Genomic DNA, 17,709 nt, shown 5'->3' on the forward strand with positions numbered 1-17,709 from the left:
GCATCTTGTGTGTGTTCCTTTGTATTCCTAGCATCTGCAGACTTGCCCGTATTTGCAATTAGTATCACCCTCAATTCCCTCTAGTTCAGAACAGAAAAAAAGCAAAAATGAACAACCTGATTCACTACCTCACTGGCAGTACAATTTAAGAAAAGTATGCATATAGTCAAAAGATTGTGGATTCAACCCTGCTGCGAAGAGTTGGTACACAGCTGACATTTCACTGTGTGGCATTGAACTTGAGATGCTGGAGTGCGGATGCTGTCCCTGTCTGGTGGATGTAGAAGATACCAGGGTGCTATTCAAAGAGGAGCAGGGTAAAGCTCCTTGCCAGCGTCTATCTCTCACACAACATCAAAAATGTCTATCATCAGAAATAAATCGTTCATTTATTTCACTGCGGGTTCCAGGAACTTGCCATGCATAAATTAGCTGCTGTGCTTCCTCCGTTACAGCAGTGACTACACTGCGAAAGTACTTCATTGTCTTTGCAGAGCTTTGGATCATCCTGTGACTCTGAAAGACTCTTTATAAAATACAAGTTCCTTCCTTCCCTTAAGGGGTATGCATGCATGCGGAACTCCCTGAGTCTCATTAACCCTCCGCCAACTGATCTCCAGTAAAAAAAATGCTCTCGTACTCTCAGTGGCCACTTTATTAGATACACTCCTGTACCACAGGAGAGCAAGCCAGTGTGGTTTTCTGCTGTTGTCGTCCATTCACTTCAAAATTCAACGGGTCGTGCGTCAGAAGTGTTCTTGTGCACACCACCGTTATAATGTGTGGTTATTTGAGTTGCTGCCGTCTTCCTGTCAGCTTGAACCAGTCTAGCCATTCTCCTTTGACGTCGCTCATTACCAAGACAATTTCACCCACTGAACTTCCACTCACGGGATTTTTTTTGGTTTTTCCACTATTCTCTGTAAACTCCAGGGACGATTGTGCGTGAATAAGCCGGGAGATCAGCAGTTTCTGAGATACTCAAACCAACCCGTCTGGCACTAACAATCGTTCCATGATCAAAGTAATTTAGATCACGTTTCTTCCCCATTCTGATGTTTGGTCTAAACAACAACTGAACCTCTTGATCACGCCTGCATGCTTTTATGCAGTGAGGTGCTGCCACGTGATTGCCTGATTAAATATTTACATTAACGAGATGTAAAGTGACCACTGAGTGATTATGTTACTACTATCCTAAGATTTATTTTTTTGAAAGTAAAGAAATACAATAGAATTTATGAAACAATCTATACATAAACAGAGACAGCCAGAAAAGACAAATCGTACAAACAAAAAATAAAATAATACGAAGAACATGATTTGTAAAGTCCTTGAAAGTGGGTCTGTAGGTTGTAAAATCAGTTCAGAGTTGTCGTGAGTGAAATAATGCCTGATGGTTGAAGGGTCATAACTGTTCCTGAACCTGGTGCTGTGGGACTTAAGGCTCCTGTACTTTCTTCCTAACGGTATTAGCGAGACGAGAGCATGGCCTGTATAGTGGGGGGTCCTTGATAATGAATGCTGCTTTTCTTGTGGCAGGGCACCGTGTGGATGTGCTCAACGGTGGGGAGCACTTTGCCTTTGATGAACTGGGCTGTATCCACCACTTTTTGTAGACAAGGAGTTCCAAACCTTTCTTTGTATCATGGCCCAATACCATGAAGCAAGGGATCCAAGGACGACAGGTTGGCAACCCGTTCTGGACGGTAGTGTAGCAGAGGTCAAGTTGGTTGGGTCCTCTGGTGCTGCAGGAAATATGCTGGGGAAATATGCTGGTGGTGGTTGGATCTACTCCCCCTTGCCGCATCTGCAGATTTCATGATCTTATCTTGATCTACCACAAGGCTCCACTTCAAACAGAACCTCCACTCTAAAGGACTTTGGACAGTCAGTGTGTGAAGAATTCTCACACTGTAAGACATAGGAGCAGAACTAGACCATTCAGCCCATCGAGACTGCTCCACCATTTCATCGTGACTGATTTATTATTAGCTTTAAGTACACCCAATGACTTGGCCTCCACAAACATCTGTGGCAATGAATTCCACAGATTCTCCACCTAATTTCTGTGCTAGAGATCCTTCTATTTCAAGTCTGTGCCCTTTGGTTCCAGACTCCCCCACTATTGAAAATATCCTCTCCATGTCCACTGTATCTAGGCCCCAAATGAAGCCAGACTCCTAAACCCAATCCATCTGATCAGGCTATTAATATATAAGTTGAAAGTGTGAACCCACCTCCCCACCACCACTGAATGTCACCAACTGAACACTCCCCTCAAAGCCCAGATCAAACCTTCAATGGCTAAGGTCCTACTGTTGACCTTGGTATTCCAAATGCTCCCAGTCCACCTCCTGCCACACACCCTCACCCCTTGCTGACTTCACCCACTCCATTCAGGACTTAATAATGAGGGAGGTTAGAGGAGAATGGCCAGACTGGTTCAAGCTAGTCATAGTCATAGTCATAGTCATACTTTATTGATCCTGGGAGAAACTGGTTTTCGTTACAGTTGCACCATAAATAATAAATAGTAATAGAACCATAATAGTTAAATAGTAGTATGTAAATTATGCCAGTAAATTATAAAATAAGTCCAGGACCAGCCTATTGGCTCAGAGTGTCTGACCCTCCAAGGGAGGAGTTGTAAAGTTTGATGGCCACAGGCAGGAATGACTTCCTATGACGCTCTGTGCTGCATCTCGGTGGAATGAGTCTCTGGCTGAATGTACTCCTGTGCCCACCCAGTACATTATGTAGTGGATGGGAGACATTGACCAAGATGGCATGCAACTTAGACAGCATCCTCTTTTCAGACACCACGGTGAGAGAGTCCAGTTCCATCCCCACAACATCACTGGCCTTACGGATGAGTTTGTTGATTCTGTTGGTGTCTGTTACCCTCAGCCTGCTGCCCCAGCACACAACAGCAAACATGATAGCATTGGCCACCACAGACTCATAGAACATCCTCAGCATCGTCCAGCAAATGTTAAAGGACCTCAGTCTCCTCAGGAAATAGAGACGGCTCTGACCCTTCTTGTAGACAGCCTCAGTGTTCTTTGACCAGTCCAGTTTATTGTCAATTCGTATCCCCAGGTATTTGTAATCCTCCACCATGTCCACACTGACCCCTGGATGGAAACAGGGGTCGCCGGTACCTTAGCTCTCCTCAGGTCTACCACCAGCTCCTTAGTCTCTTTCACATTAAGCTGCAGATAATTCTGCTCACACCATGTGACAAAGTTTCCTACCATAGCCCTGTACTCAGCCTCATCTCCCTTGCTGATGCATCCAACTATCCGAAAACTTCTGAAGATGACAAGACTCTGTGCAGTAGTTGAAATTCGAGGTGTAAATGGTGAAGAGAAAGGGAGACAAGACAGTTCCCTGTGGAGCCCCAGTGCTGCTGATCACTCTGTCGGACACACAGTGTTGCAAGCACACGTACTGTGGTCTGCCAGTCAGGTAATCAAGAATCCATGACACCAGGGAGGTATCCACCTGCATCGCTGTCAGCTTCTCCCCCAGCAGAGCAGGAAGGTAACTAACTCAAATAAGAGTGGTGTACAGAACAGAATCTCTAAATGCACAACATGTTGAAACTTGATGTGGATTTGTACAGCAGCAGAAGACCACAAACATACACTCAGTGGCCACTTCCCTAGGAGCAGGAGATAACCACTATTGTGGTATCTACATGTATGTCCGCCTTTTCAGCTCACTTTCCTCTGTAAGAACACTCTTTAAGATTTAATTCTCAGCAACCATTTTGTCAGCTGCTCTTACACTTGCAGAGCATATTTACTTGATAATGTTCCGACAAAGCTTTGAAGACACCAGCTACAAGATGCTATGATGCAGTTTTGTTCTACGCCACGCCTGTTATGCAGTGCATCGCATTTTCTTTTGCTGGGGCATACAGAATAAATTGAAGGAAATGAAATATATTCCTTCCCTCAGAAGTGCTGAAGTCAGCTCACAGGAAGTCGATCAGTTGCCAGGTCACCAAGACTCTTTTTTTTAACACCTGAAAAACAACATCTCTCCCATATGCTCCAGGAAATGGGTGGGCCCTGTCCTTCTACTTCACACCAGTTGTTATGGCTTCTAATTATTAACAACTCAGTGCCACTTTAATAAGTTCAATGTGAAAGAAACCAAAAAAAATACTTGAATGGATTAGAAAAAAGTGAAATTACGGGTGAAATTAACACAGCTAATCAAATCCCACTTGTGATTTTTTTTGTAGGGTCTTATCTTTTAGCATTCATTCAGTTCCTAAGCCAATTTTGTGATATGTTCTGTTCCCCGCTAGGTAACAGCATCTCAGCAATAGCAAAACCCAGCTGCCAGTCATGCGTTTAATAGCGTTATGACACATTGTCATAGCACGCATGTGACCCAAGGCTACAGACAGGAGACCACCTTTGATTTACCCCTGTGTTTCCAGGCAACAAGGGATACCATTGCTGAGACTTAAAAGTTACTGAGCTGTTGTTCCTGCTGTACACCTGTGTAGCTGGATTTTAAAGGTCTAAGGTCATTGAGAATAGTGTCAACAATTCAGATGTCAGATCATTATCAGCAAACTAGCTTACAAAACACATCCTGTATACTGACAGCAAGCAGTTAAGACTAGTTTTGGACTCCTGATTCTGCATAAGCAGAGGTCAGACTAGTTAATCTGGCTGCAGCAATGGCCTTATCACCTTACAATACGAGTTTATCAGCCTGGCGTGTGATCATGACACTGTGACATGTTCTAACTCTAAGTATGGACTGGTACCTCAACTCTGCACTTCTGATCCCAAGACACGAGTTCAAATCCCACCTTGGCAGCTGAGAGATTTAGAATCAATTCAATAAATTCTGGAACAAAATACAAGGTCTTGGCAAGGTTGACAAATGACTGGATTGCCATAAAGATGCATTTGCTATCGTCAACACGAGAATTTCTGCAGATGCTGGAAACCCAGAGCAACACGCACAAAATGCTGAAGGAACTCAGCAGGTCAGGCAGCATCTATGGAGAGGAATAAAGAGTTGATATTTTAGGCCTAGACCCTTTAACTGCTATAGTCTATGTGTGACACCAGGCTTCTCAGCTGATAATACAGGGTTTAGCAGTGCCATCCACATGCCTCTGCAAATGAGTGTAAATAAATATAAGACAATTTTGCATAAGGAGAAAGCTAGTGACAGTGTCCAATGTTGTACAGACTATAATGCTGGCCCCTTGAAAACAAAAAGACCTCCATCAAAATACTGACTGGCATTAATACAGCTCTTTCAAAGTGACAAAGCACCTCAAGGTTTCTCACAAAGGTGCAATGATATAAAACTTAACACAGAACGAAGAATGGAAGAATGGACATAGAAATTAAGTTTTAAGAACAACATTGGAGAAAGTTACAGTGGAAAAGAAGTTTAGGGAGGTAATTCTTAAATAGCGATTTCCAGTATGACCACATGTTAACAGCAATCTCTTGTAGATAAAATGAATTATTTGGACTGGAATCTAATTTCACATAGGTCTTTTGAAGGGTGAAAGCAAATTGATTCAAAGTAAACAGTTTTCAAAGTGAACCCCAATAGGTTATCATTTTCATGTCAAAAGGATTATTACATTTTTTTCTCTGTGCACATTGACCATAAGTCCATAAGATATAGGAGCAGAATTGGGCCATTTGGCCCATTGAGTCTGCTCTGCCATTTCATCACAGCTGATTCAATCTCCTGCCATCTCCCTGTATCCCTTCATGTCCTGATCAAGAATCTACAAACCTCTGTCTTAAATATACGTAAAGATTGGGCCTCCACAGCCACCTGTGATAATGAATTCCATAGATTCACTACTCGCTGGCTAAAGAAATTCCCACTCATCTCTGTTCTAAAAGAATGCCCCTCTATTCTGAGGCTGTGTCCTCTGGTCCTAGACTCTTCCAGCATAGGAAACATCCTCTCCACACGCACTCTATCAAGGCCTTTCTACATTCAGTAGGTTTCAATTAGGTCACCTCTCATTTTTCTGAATTCTAGTGAATACAGGGCCACAGCCATCAAACACTTTCTATATGACAAGCTGTTCAATCCTGGAATCATGTTTTTGAACCTCCTTTGAACCCTTGTCAGCACATCCTCAAAACTGCTCACAGTGAGGCCTCACCTGTGTTTTATAAATCCTCAACATTACATCTTTGCTTTTATATTCTAGTCCTCTTGAAATGAATGCTAACATCACATTTACATTCCTCACCATAGACTCAACCTGCAAATTAACCTTGAGTGAATCCTACACAAGGATTCCCAAGTACCTTCATGCCTCAGATTTTTAAATTTTCTCTCCCTTTAGAAAATAGTCTACCCTTCTATTTCTTCAACCAAAGTGCATGACCATACACTTCCCAGCACTATATATTTTTTTGCCATTTCTTTGTCCATTCTCCTAATCTGTTGGGTGCATTAAAACCATAGAATCAGAATCAGAATCAGATTTATTATCACCAGCATGTGACGTGAAATTTGTTAACTTAGCAGCAGCAGTTCAATGTAATACATAATCTAGCAGAGAAAAAAAAATAAAATAATAATAATAATAATAAACAAGTAAATCAATTATGTATATTGAATAGTTTTAAAAAACCATGTAAAAACAGAAATACTGTATATTTTTAAAAAGTGAGATGGTTGTCCAAAAATTCAATGTCCATTTCAGAATCGGGTGACAGAGGGGAAGAAGCTGTTCCTGAATCGCTGAGTGTGTGCCTTTAGGCTTCGGTACCTCCTACCTGATGATAACAGTGAGAAAAGGGCATGCCCTGGATGCTGGAGGTCCTTAAAAATGGACGCTGCCTTTCTGAGACATCGCTCCCTAAAGATGTCCTGGGTACTTTGTAGACTAGTACCCAAGATGGAGCTGACTAGATTTACAACCTTCTGCAGCTTCTTTCAGTCCTGTGCAGTAGCCCCTCCATACCAGACAGTGATGCAGCCTGTCAGAATGCTCTCCATGGCACGACTATAGAAATTTTTGAGAGTATTTGTTGAAATGCCAAATCTCTTCAAACTCCTAATGAAGTATAGCCGCTGTTTTGCCTTCTTTGTAACTACATCGACGTGTTGGGACCAGGTTAGATCCTCAGAGATCTTGACACCCAGGAACTTGAAGCTGCTCACTCTCTCATTGCGCGTTTGTAGACTTTTTTGTTAATGGGTTATTTCAGGTTTCTTGTTTTGTAGCTGCCTGTAAGGAGATAGATGTATCTCAAGGTTGTATAATTGATACATACTTTGATAATAAATGTACCTTGAACATTTAGAGTAAGGTTCAGGTCATTGACTGACATTTCATAAGCTCATAATATATTGGAGCAGAATTAGGCCATTTTGCCCATCGAGTCTGCTGCACCATTCAACCATGGCTGATTTATTATTATTGTCCCTCTCAAGCTGTTTTTCCTGCATTTTCCCAATAACGTTTGACACCTTAACTAAGCAAGAATTTAACAACCTCCACTTTAAATGTACCCAATCTGACGGCAAGGGGGCGCCACGGTAGCGTTGTGGTTAGCACGATGCTATTACAGTTCGGGGTGTGAGAGTTGGCAGTTCAATTCCGGTGTCCTCTGTAGGGAAGTGTCTACGTTCTTCCCTTGTGCGCATGAGTTTCCTCGGGTTGCTCAGGCCACCTGCCACAGTCCAAAGACGTACCCGATTACTCGATTAGTTAGACATTGTAAATTGTCCTGTGATTACACGAGGGGTTATAAAAACAAGAATGGTTAGGATGGGAAACAGTTTCTTCCCTCAGGCTCCCTGCTGCATCACATTTGAAGTGTCATCAGCTAATCTGTTCTGTACCTTACAATATTTAATTTATGCTCTTTAGTTTGTTTATGTGTAATCCATCTGCAGATTTCATTCTTACTTTTATTAGTTATTGTGTGTTCATGTGTGTTATGTATACTACAGTGTTTTATACCCTGGTTCGGAGGAATGTTGTCTTGTTTGACGGTATACATACATACATTTAAATGGTAGTACACTTGACTTGCTGGGTTGGAAGGGGCTACTCTAAATTAAGGTGCTGCATCTCTAAATATAAATAAATAAACCCATAGATTTCCCCCGCAGAATTTTTCATACGGCATTGCATTAGGGAAGGGGAAACATTCCTGGAATGTAGTGAGAAAAGGAGGCGCTTTTGAAAGTGCTCCTGTTTGATGAGATATTAATTCAACACTCTGCCTATCCTCTAAACTGAATACAAAGATTCCCATCACACTGTCTCATAGAAAAAAGAAGGACTTCTCCAAGGTGTCCTGGTCAGTATTCACCTCTTCCTCAACAATAATGAAGAATTAATTACATGATTGTTTACAGGATTTTGTTGTGAAATTGGCTACCGTATTTTTAACATTATAACATTGAAAAGATTTCTAAAATACTTTGCTGGCTGAGAAGCAACTTGGGATATGCTTACACAGTGAAAGACAGTGGCAATAATATTGGAAAAAAATACGTATACTGTACTTAATTAAAGCTTCAAAAGAGAAAACCATTGTGCAATATTCACACATAATAATATGTGTGAAGTTTCCTAAAGTGTAAAAGAAACCCAGTTGCAATGTGTTTCATGACACTTAAAAAAGATATAATCTGCTACATTCTTTCCTTTGCTGTATGAACATCACTCTCAAATGTCTTGAAAGTTCCTCTCAACCTTTATCCTGGCCAGCAATTCCCTATGCTGGTCTATGATCACTTTGGGTATGATGATTTTTAAATTAACAGGTACATGATAGATACACAACGTTAAATGAGAGCGAACGTATGGGAAAAACATCCTGCATTTTCATGGCGTTTTTCACATCCCTTTCGCGAGGTGCCACACAGATGTGTTACAACTATTTAAGTACAGTACTTTTGAAATGTAATCCCTGTTTTACTGCAGAAAAACAGAGGCTAATTTGCAAGTTACCACAAACATCAATGTGTCGATGACAAAATCATCTGCTTTAGTGATGTCGATCAAGGGAGAAGAGCTGGTCAAGGCAATAGTGAGAACTCTCCTCATGTAGTCACTCGGGAATAAATCTCCTGGAAATAGTTAATTTTGTGAAACATCTAGCCGGTTTTTTACAAATGAATCCATGACTTATGGTTTTACCAGTCACTGGAAATCAATTTCATCAAGTCAAATCAATTCCATCTGTTGTCTTCACTCACTGAGTGAAGAATCGGATGATACCTGTCCTACAATTGTCCCTTAGTTATTTGTACATATTATCTTCCCACCTCTTTGGTTCCTTTCAAATCCAGGTCTATTTATCCCAAGTACAGTACATCAAAACATACAGTAAAACGCTGCTGCGTTCCTCCAGCATTCTGTGTGCGCTGCTCAGTAAAAGGCAGTGTTTGCGTAAATGACTAGCACACTCAAGGATGTACGGGGGGAACAGCCTGCAAATGTCGCCACACATTCCAGCAACATTTCATCCACAGAACAACACAAGCAGGAACAACAACAAAACAAAAGCAACAAAATGGCAGGGCAGTGGAGGAATAGGGGTATTTGGTGAGTGCTGAGAGGCTGTGGGCAGAATGTGAAAGTTCTTTGCGCGCGTGCGCACACGTGCTGCGAACAGACATTTGGGCAGAGTGTACCAGGGTAATTGCGTCCAACATGCGTTTGAACTAATCCTATGGCGAAGAGCCAGGTTCCCATTTGTCCTGGCCCACCGTGCCATTGGCCAAGACTTTCAGTCTATCACGGCCATGGTGTAGTGGTTCTGCAGCAGCTAATTCATGCCAAAAGTCACACACAGGCACGTCTCGCCCCACAAAATGAAGTCTGAGCTCTGGAATACAACATAGAACACTACAGCACAGTACAGGCCCTTCAGCCCACAATATTGTGCTGACCTTTTAACATATGCGAAGATCAATCTAACCCTTTCCTCTTACATAGCCCTCAAATTTTCTATCATCCATGTGCCTATCTAAGAGTTTCTTAAATTTGCTTCTACCACCGCCCCAGCAGCGCATTCCACGTAACTACTACTCACTGTATATAAACCTTACCTCGCACATGCCCTACACTTTCCTCAAACCATCTTAAAATTATGCCCCCTCATATTAGCCATTTCTGCCCTGGGAAACAGTCTTAGGCTGTCCACTCTTTCAGTGCCTTTGATCATCTTCTATCAAGTCAGCTTTCATCCTTTGCTGCAAAGAGAAAAGCCCCAGCTCGCTGAGACTACTCTCACGGGATATGCTCTCTAGTCCAGGCAGCATCCTGGTGAATCTCCTCTGCAACCTCGCTAAAGCTTCCACATGCTTTCACATGAGAAGACCAGAGCTGCGCACAATATTCCAAGGGCCCTCGTGGTGATCTTCACAAAACATAGATATCCCTCCGCAGCAACTGATCTGAATTGTCCAAAAAGCCAGAGAAGTCAGGAGCTATATTGCTATCCTTACTGAGAGAAGATAGGCTGAGACTGTGGCGGTACACCTGTTCCTGGAAGGACCACCAGAAGGGGGACTGCTGCCTTTGTAGCACTGGTTCATCAAGGAGAATAGTTTGGTGTCACAGACATGCACAAGGGGCCAAGCAAATGTCACACCAGCTTCCTGCTCAGCAACAGAACCAAAATGGAATTCTTGAAGCCATTCAGCACGGAAACGGGCCCTACCACACACCGAGCCCATGCTGGCGATCAGGCGACATCCATTTACCCTAATTCTACAGTCATCTCACTTCATTCTCCCTTCGTTTTCTGTCAAGTCCACCAAAACATTACCACTCATCTACACCAGGATTCCCAACCTGGGGTCCACAGATCCCTTGACAGAATAAAGGTTGGGAATCCCTGACCTGCACATTAGGGACAATTTAGTGTGGCCAATTAATGGATCAAGCTGCACACGTTTGGGGTGTGGAAGCTGAAACACCCAGATGGTCACAGGCAGGACCCCTGAGCTCCAAGCAGACAGCAGCTGACGTCAGGATAGAACCTAGATTGCCGGGATTGCAAGGGACTGCCTATATTAACAATTCTACTGAGCAATAACTGGCCCAGATGCCAACCGGAGACAAAATGATCCATCTTGGTGACGACTACCAAAGTCAGAAAGAGAGGAAACCTATGTTCTTCAAATCGTCCTCAATCCCAAGGAAGTGTGAAAAGAAATAGTCTTCGATGTGATAGGAGTTGCACATTTGAGGAGTGCTACAAAAGATATTAAGATATCTTGGCAAGCTGTTGCAGAGAATGGGGATGACAACCAACGCTTACTTTACTGGCAAAGAAGGTGTGGGGTGGGGGGGTAAATAATTCCAATGGAATCCTGGGTTTTTGCAAGGTGATTGGAGGGCAGTATAGGGGGCATGCCAGAGGTAGGGTTTTCTTACACGGAATGTAGTAAATGTGTGGAATGCACTGCCAGGGTTGGTAGTAGAAGCAGGTACATTTGTGAGATTTTAGGAACATGGATGAAAAAAAAATGAAGGGCCATGTGAGAGGACAGGATTAGATTGATCTTGGAGCCGGTTTAAAGGTTGGCATAACATCGTGGGCTGAAGGGCCTGTATGATGCTGTAATGTTCTGTGTTCTATGAACAGATTCTCAGCTGGACCAGCCACATAATACCATGGTTACAAGAGCAGATCAGATATATATCCCGCAATGAGTGAGTCATCTCCTGCCACCCCAATGACATTCCATCATTCACAAGGAGTGTGATGTAATGCTCTCCGCACGCCTGGATGAGTGAAGCTCCAACAGGACTTAAGGTGCTCACTGTCATCCAGGACCAGCAGCCTGCATGATTAATACCTTGACTATCACACTAAACCATTGTCCAGGAACAGAAAAGTCTACAGAAAATGACGGATGCAGCCCAGTCCATCACCATTGCCCTCCCCACCATTGAACACACTTACAAAGGGTGCTCACGCAAGGGAGCAGCATCCATCAACAAGGACCATCACCATCCAGGTCATGCTCTCTTCTCACTACTACGTACCACACCACCAGGTTCAGGAACAGTTATTACCCTGCAACCATCAGGCTCCTGCACCAGCGTGGATAACTTCGTTCACCTCAACACTGAACTGATTCAACAACATAACGAACTTCCTCTAAAGGACTCTACAACTCATGTTCTCAGTATTATTCATATATTTGCACAATTTACCTCCTTTGCACATTGGTTGTTTGTCAGTCTTCATGTATAGCTTTTTATAAATTCTATTGTATTTATTTTCCTGTAAGAAAATTACTGTAGTGCGATCGCACGTCAAGCATGATGTGCTTCTAAGGGGTTATCTATTGGTGGATCCTCAAGTGGCTGTAGAGCCCAGTCCTGGATCCACATACTCGGGATGTTATGATGGATTCTCTTCATGGAGAAAGCCTGTGTGTGACTTTGTTTAACATGAGGAGGCCAGTGCATAGTCAAAAACCACACAGTCCTCGGCAGATAGGGCTGAGGTAGGTCCAGTGGCGTGGAACGCAAGACAACTGGGACCCTTCATTGCCTCAGCCTTCCTCCACCTTCACTGTCATTGTGATGTACCATCATCTTCCGCCACCTCCACCGCTGAGGTCTTGGTTGGAACAGCGGCTCCACAGTGCAGAGAGTGGAAAACATCAAGTTCCTTGGGGTGCAGATCTCGGACAATCTCACCTGGTCCAGGAACACCACTGGGATTGTGAAATGGGCCCAGCAGAGATTGCACTTTCTGAGGAAGCTTAAATAAGCATCACTCCCCACCAACATCTTAACTACATTCCACAGAGGCGTGGTTGAGAGTGTGCTGACCTTTTGCATCACAACCTGGTACTCCAGCTGCAGTGCTGTCGACAAAAAAACCTTGCAGACGGTGGTTAGGGGAGCAGAGAAGGTTATTGGGGTCTCCCTACCTTCTGTCCAAGACCTCTTTCAGAGTCAATGACTCCAGAAGACACAGTACATCATTAAAGACGCTTCACACCCTCTCCATGAACTGTTTGTTCTTCTGCCATCAGGCAAATGTTACAAGAACATCAAAACTAAAACCACAAGGCTACTAAACAGCTTCCTCCCACAGGCAGTCAGACTGCTAAATAGCTGCTCCACCTGACTCTGCTTTGGACACTTAGAACTTGCACTGGACACTTAGAACTTGATTTTAACCGACATGTGGCTGTTGTGTTTTACTATTTATTGTTATGTTTATTCTTTAGTGTTGCGTTTGTTATGTTATGATTGCACTGCTCCTGCGAAATGCTGTCTCATTCTGCCCTGCAGAGCTGATGTACAGTTAGAATGACAATAAAGTTTTTTGAATCTTTGAATCTTTGAATCTTGAATCTTTGTCTGGAAACTCCTTCCTGACCTTACCGCAATAGGTGACTATTAGATGGTAAACTCTAGATGCCATCACTCTTGGGATCTCCAGAACTCAGAAACTTCTCCACCTCAACTTGCTGATGCTTGGATTAGGAATATCAGGATGGTATATGTTAACATTTATGTTCTTCGATAGTAAATTTACTTTGGCTTTGACTAAACATTAATTCTCCCTACCACTGATGCACCAAATACACTAATTATTGTTTCAATTCACTGCCTGATCATTTTCAAAGTTCAAAGTGAATTTTATTATCAAAGTACATAGATGTCACCATATACAGTAAAACCCTGAGATTCATTTTCCTGTGGGCATACTGTGAACAGTGACTATAACAGGATCAATGAAAGATCAACCAGAGCACAGAAGGTAACAAGCTGTGCCAATGCAAATATAAATAAATAGCAACAAATACCAAGAGCACGAGATAATGAGATAAAGAGTCCTTAAAGTGAGATCATTGTTTGTAGGAACATTTCAATGAATGGGGCAAGTGTTATCTCCTTTTAGTCAAGAGCCTGAAGGTTGGGGGTAGTAACTGTTCTTGAACCTGCTGTTGCAAGTCCTGAGGATCTTGTTCCTTCTACCTAATGGCAGCAGCGAGAAAAGAGCATGGCCTGGGGTGGTGGGATTCATACTAGCGTTGCTAGAGTGCCATGCAGTGGAAGGTGGATAAGGCTTTAAACCGAAGATGTGCTTATTCCGATTTACAACATACACAGTAGTCACACATCAAGAGTCCTCCAACTCCTCCTTCCAAACATCTACCACACGCAGCAAACACTATACCTGGATGGTTCATTTCAAATTCACGCACCAGGCTGATTTAGAAATATATCACTGTCCCTTCATCGCTCAGCCAGATCTCTGGTACTGCCTACCCAACATTATTGGGGGAATATCTTCGCCAGAAACACTGCAGTGGTTCATGAGGGCAGCCTCCTCCCCACCCGCGACTCAGGAGTATTTTGGAATGGGAACAAGGGTGGCTTTCCCGGTTACACCTGCATCCCAGAAACTAACTGAATGAATACAAAAAAGTTTGCTGATACCAATAGATCTCGGCCTCCCAGTTTTGCACGTAGAGAAAAATGAGCCAACAATGCTGAGAAAAATTATTCAACTAGACATATCAGAGATTAAACGTTATCACAAGCAAAGATGGAAGGCCTTGATTTTTTTTGATTGTCAGGGTTTGAAGGCCATTTCTTGGTTAAAACATAAAATTTTGAACAGCATATTTAGAATTGTAAATTAATTTTAAAGGTCAGATTTGGCTGGTGGACATCCATACCTCCAAAGCAGGAAACTGTACCTTAGCGCTCTGCTGTTTAGAGATACATTTGAAGGGCCATCACTGATGTGATCGGAGCACAATGCCTAATTTGCATTCAGCACCATCTCCGCAAGCAGCTAGCTACATAACCAGTGAAAGTATTGGGAATGATGAACCCTGCAGAGACAACAGGAAGCACTTTGAATGGCATCGTACGATGTAAAGACATTCACCTGAATAAGCAGGTGTTCCGATCGTCAGCTGAACGGCTTATGTAAAAGCTAACACTTCCCACAGTGCTAGCTCTCCAACAACAGTACTCTAAAATGGGCAGAGGAAGTTTTTAGCCCGAGGCCGGTGAATCCATAGAATTCATAGCCACAGATGGCTGTGGAGGCCAAATCACTGGGTATATTTAAAGCAGAGATTGACGGGTACTGAATTAGTAACGGCGTAAAAGGTTATGGGGAGAAGGCAATAGGGCTAATACATGTACTTTGACAATAAATTTACTTTGAACTTTAAAACAGCCATGTTCGAATGGCGGAGCATGCTCCATGGGCCAAATCGCCTACTCCTTCTCCCATATCTTATGATGTTGAGCGAGTAATAAATATTAGTTGGAGTAATCCCCTTGCTCTTAAGTGATACCACGAGTTCGTTTACTGTACTTCCAATGCAAGAGATCAGACAAAATCTCGCTCCCTCAAAATAAAATGATCATTTTCAGTTATCACCTGGTACAACGCTAGCCTGGATTATTGTGCTCAGGTCTGTACAAATTTCCGAATGAGACGACATCAGTGAATTGTGACTGCACCGACGGAAGTCATTGAGTCAATGCTAGCAATTCGCTCATTCCTCATCGCCTTGCAAGTTATTTTTTTCAAATACCTCTCCAATTGATTGTTTGTCAGAGATTGTCTGTTGTCAGATTGTAACAATTCTCTGCATTTGGAAAAAAAATCCCTTCATATGTGCTTGGTACGGTTTGTTCAAAATTTTAACTCTTTCCTCTCCCAATGTTCTCTTTCGCTCTTTCTACCAAAGTTTCAACTAGCTCAAGCACAAAATTCACCTCGGCTGGAACAAAAACTGTTCAGTGAATGAAAACGGTCTGACCCAATTCATTGCTGCTAAGTACAAGAATGGTGTATTTGTTGTTATTGGACGATATATCACCTCTCCTCCCATCCCTCGTGTTTGTATAGTCCCCGATTCTTCCGGGCTGTGAAAAAAAAAGATTGACAGCGACAGTACGCTAACAATAAACAGCGGCGATCGATACATGGCGACTCTTATCGGTTGGGAAAGCGCACAAGACCAATCGAAAGAAAGAGTGACGAACTCCCAAGATCCGCTCGCCAACCTCCTTGCTCAAGTTTCACGGTGAGTTCAGAAATTCTTAAAGCAATCCTTCCTCTACTGTGAGCGGGGCGGTGGGTCATCTCTTGATCTCAGCCACTTTTAAAAGAAACGGCGCTGGAATTGATAGCACTTAGTCCAAAATTAATGTTAAAATCTAATCTGTGCGGAACAGGCAAATATGCGTGCAAACTTCGTCTTTAAAACGCGCCGTTGTAAGTTTAGTGATATTCCTAGTTTGTATTTGTGCGTGAAAAATAAGAATCCTTCCTCCCACCCTCCCCTCACACACAAGTTATGCATGTTCAACTCGTGAACCAAATTTTCTTTGCAGCGTACGCTCGCCAACACTTTTTCCTCTTGTTTTGGCAACCATCAAGTCGGAAATAAAACAAAATAAAGATTGTGAGCGTTCTAATTTATCTTCTCTATAAACATCCGGATCCGATTTAATGGTTATGCAACGTTATCATTCCGTCCTGTTACTTTAAACGTAGTGTTAAATATAATTTTATTCTTCCTCGCTGTAAAGTAAGACGCGTTTATTTTCTTTTAAATATGAAAAGACTCAATTTAACTTGAGGGATCTATAACGAAAACAGGAGTAGAAATATCAAAATGCTGTTTTAATTCAAACCATGTTAATTGGTAAATGATTTTGCAGTATTCAATCAGGGAAAATAATACGGTGTGTTCCATTCGCAGCCTTGGTTTAGGCGTTCTGTTTTATTTTACTTCTAACTAGGGCTGTTTATAACAAGTGAGAAAGGCATTTAGCAGTTCCTAAATTTTTATTTCTGCATTTTAAAAGTTTGGACTTTGACTCATGGATAAACATCGCAGCCCGTTTAAACGGAGCCCTTTTCTCCTCTTCCCTTCTGCCTCTGTATGCAGGGGAGGAGTCGGGGTGGGGGTGCGGCGAAGAGCAGACAGTAGGATACTTTAGAGAAAATTACAATAATTTCCGTTCTGTGGTTTACTTACAAATGAACACATCCTGTCCTTTTGTGAGGCTCGGGGCGCCTGCCAGGCGGGCCGTCTGTATCAAGCGCTGCTTAAAGAAAGAATTCAGCTTACCCCTCCCAACACAGACAAACTCAGCCCATTCAGCTTCACTCTCCCGCACTGCTACCTAAATATTGGCCCCCGATCCCACAGTCTGTATTCTGACCTGTTCAAATAGACAGCGCCGACTTTTTTTTTAATAAATTAATTTACGTCGTCTAACTGGATTTTTTTTAGCCTTTTCTGAGTTGTTGCTCGCCCTACTTGGAAGTCGAATATGTTAATCATTGTTTACTCTCTCCGATTGTTAAACAATCGCAAGCGCTTATTGTTCCTCCCGCCCCCAGCTCTTTGACATGTTGAGAGATTGGGTCAAATTCCAATATATCTCTCCCTTTGCATTCGCACCAAACTTTATGTTTGCTAACTGAAAATATATTGATACATCAAAACATTTGAAGACATTCGGAGAGGGTGGAGATTACCAACCCTGCCATAATTTGACTCAATAAAATATACACTTTTGTCTTTAGCACACCCCGCTCCCTAGTGAATGCCCTGATCTTGACTTGCATTTGCAAACAGTTGAAATGTAAAGCCTTTTACATGAAAAGGCTGATCCGGTCCTGTTAACCGGGGCAGGAGTCTATCGCGTTT

The 17,709-nt window shown here is 42.6% G+C and overlaps 1 long non-coding RNA gene across 1 annotated transcript; it reads right to left on the reverse strand.

The window, feature by feature from the left end:
* Positions 1-6,441: 6,441 nt before the first annotated feature.
* LOC134348866 (uncharacterized) lies at positions 6,442-17,304 on the reverse strand. The gene is made up of 3 exons (XR_010018502.1): positions 17,032-17,304; positions 15,865-15,910; positions 6,442-7,249 (listed from the first exon to the last, which is right to left on the reverse strand). It is a non-coding gene; the product is annotated as an uncharacterized LOC134348866 (long non-coding RNA).
* Positions 17,305-17,709: the final 405 nt, after the last annotated feature.

This window comes from Mobula hypostoma, chromosome 7 (genome assembly GCF_963921235.1).
Source record: "Mobula hypostoma chromosome 7, sMobHyp1.1, whole genome shotgun sequence".
NCBI classification, from domain to species: Eukaryota; Metazoa; Chordata; class Chondrichthyes; order Myliobatiformes; family Myliobatidae; genus Mobula; species Mobula hypostoma.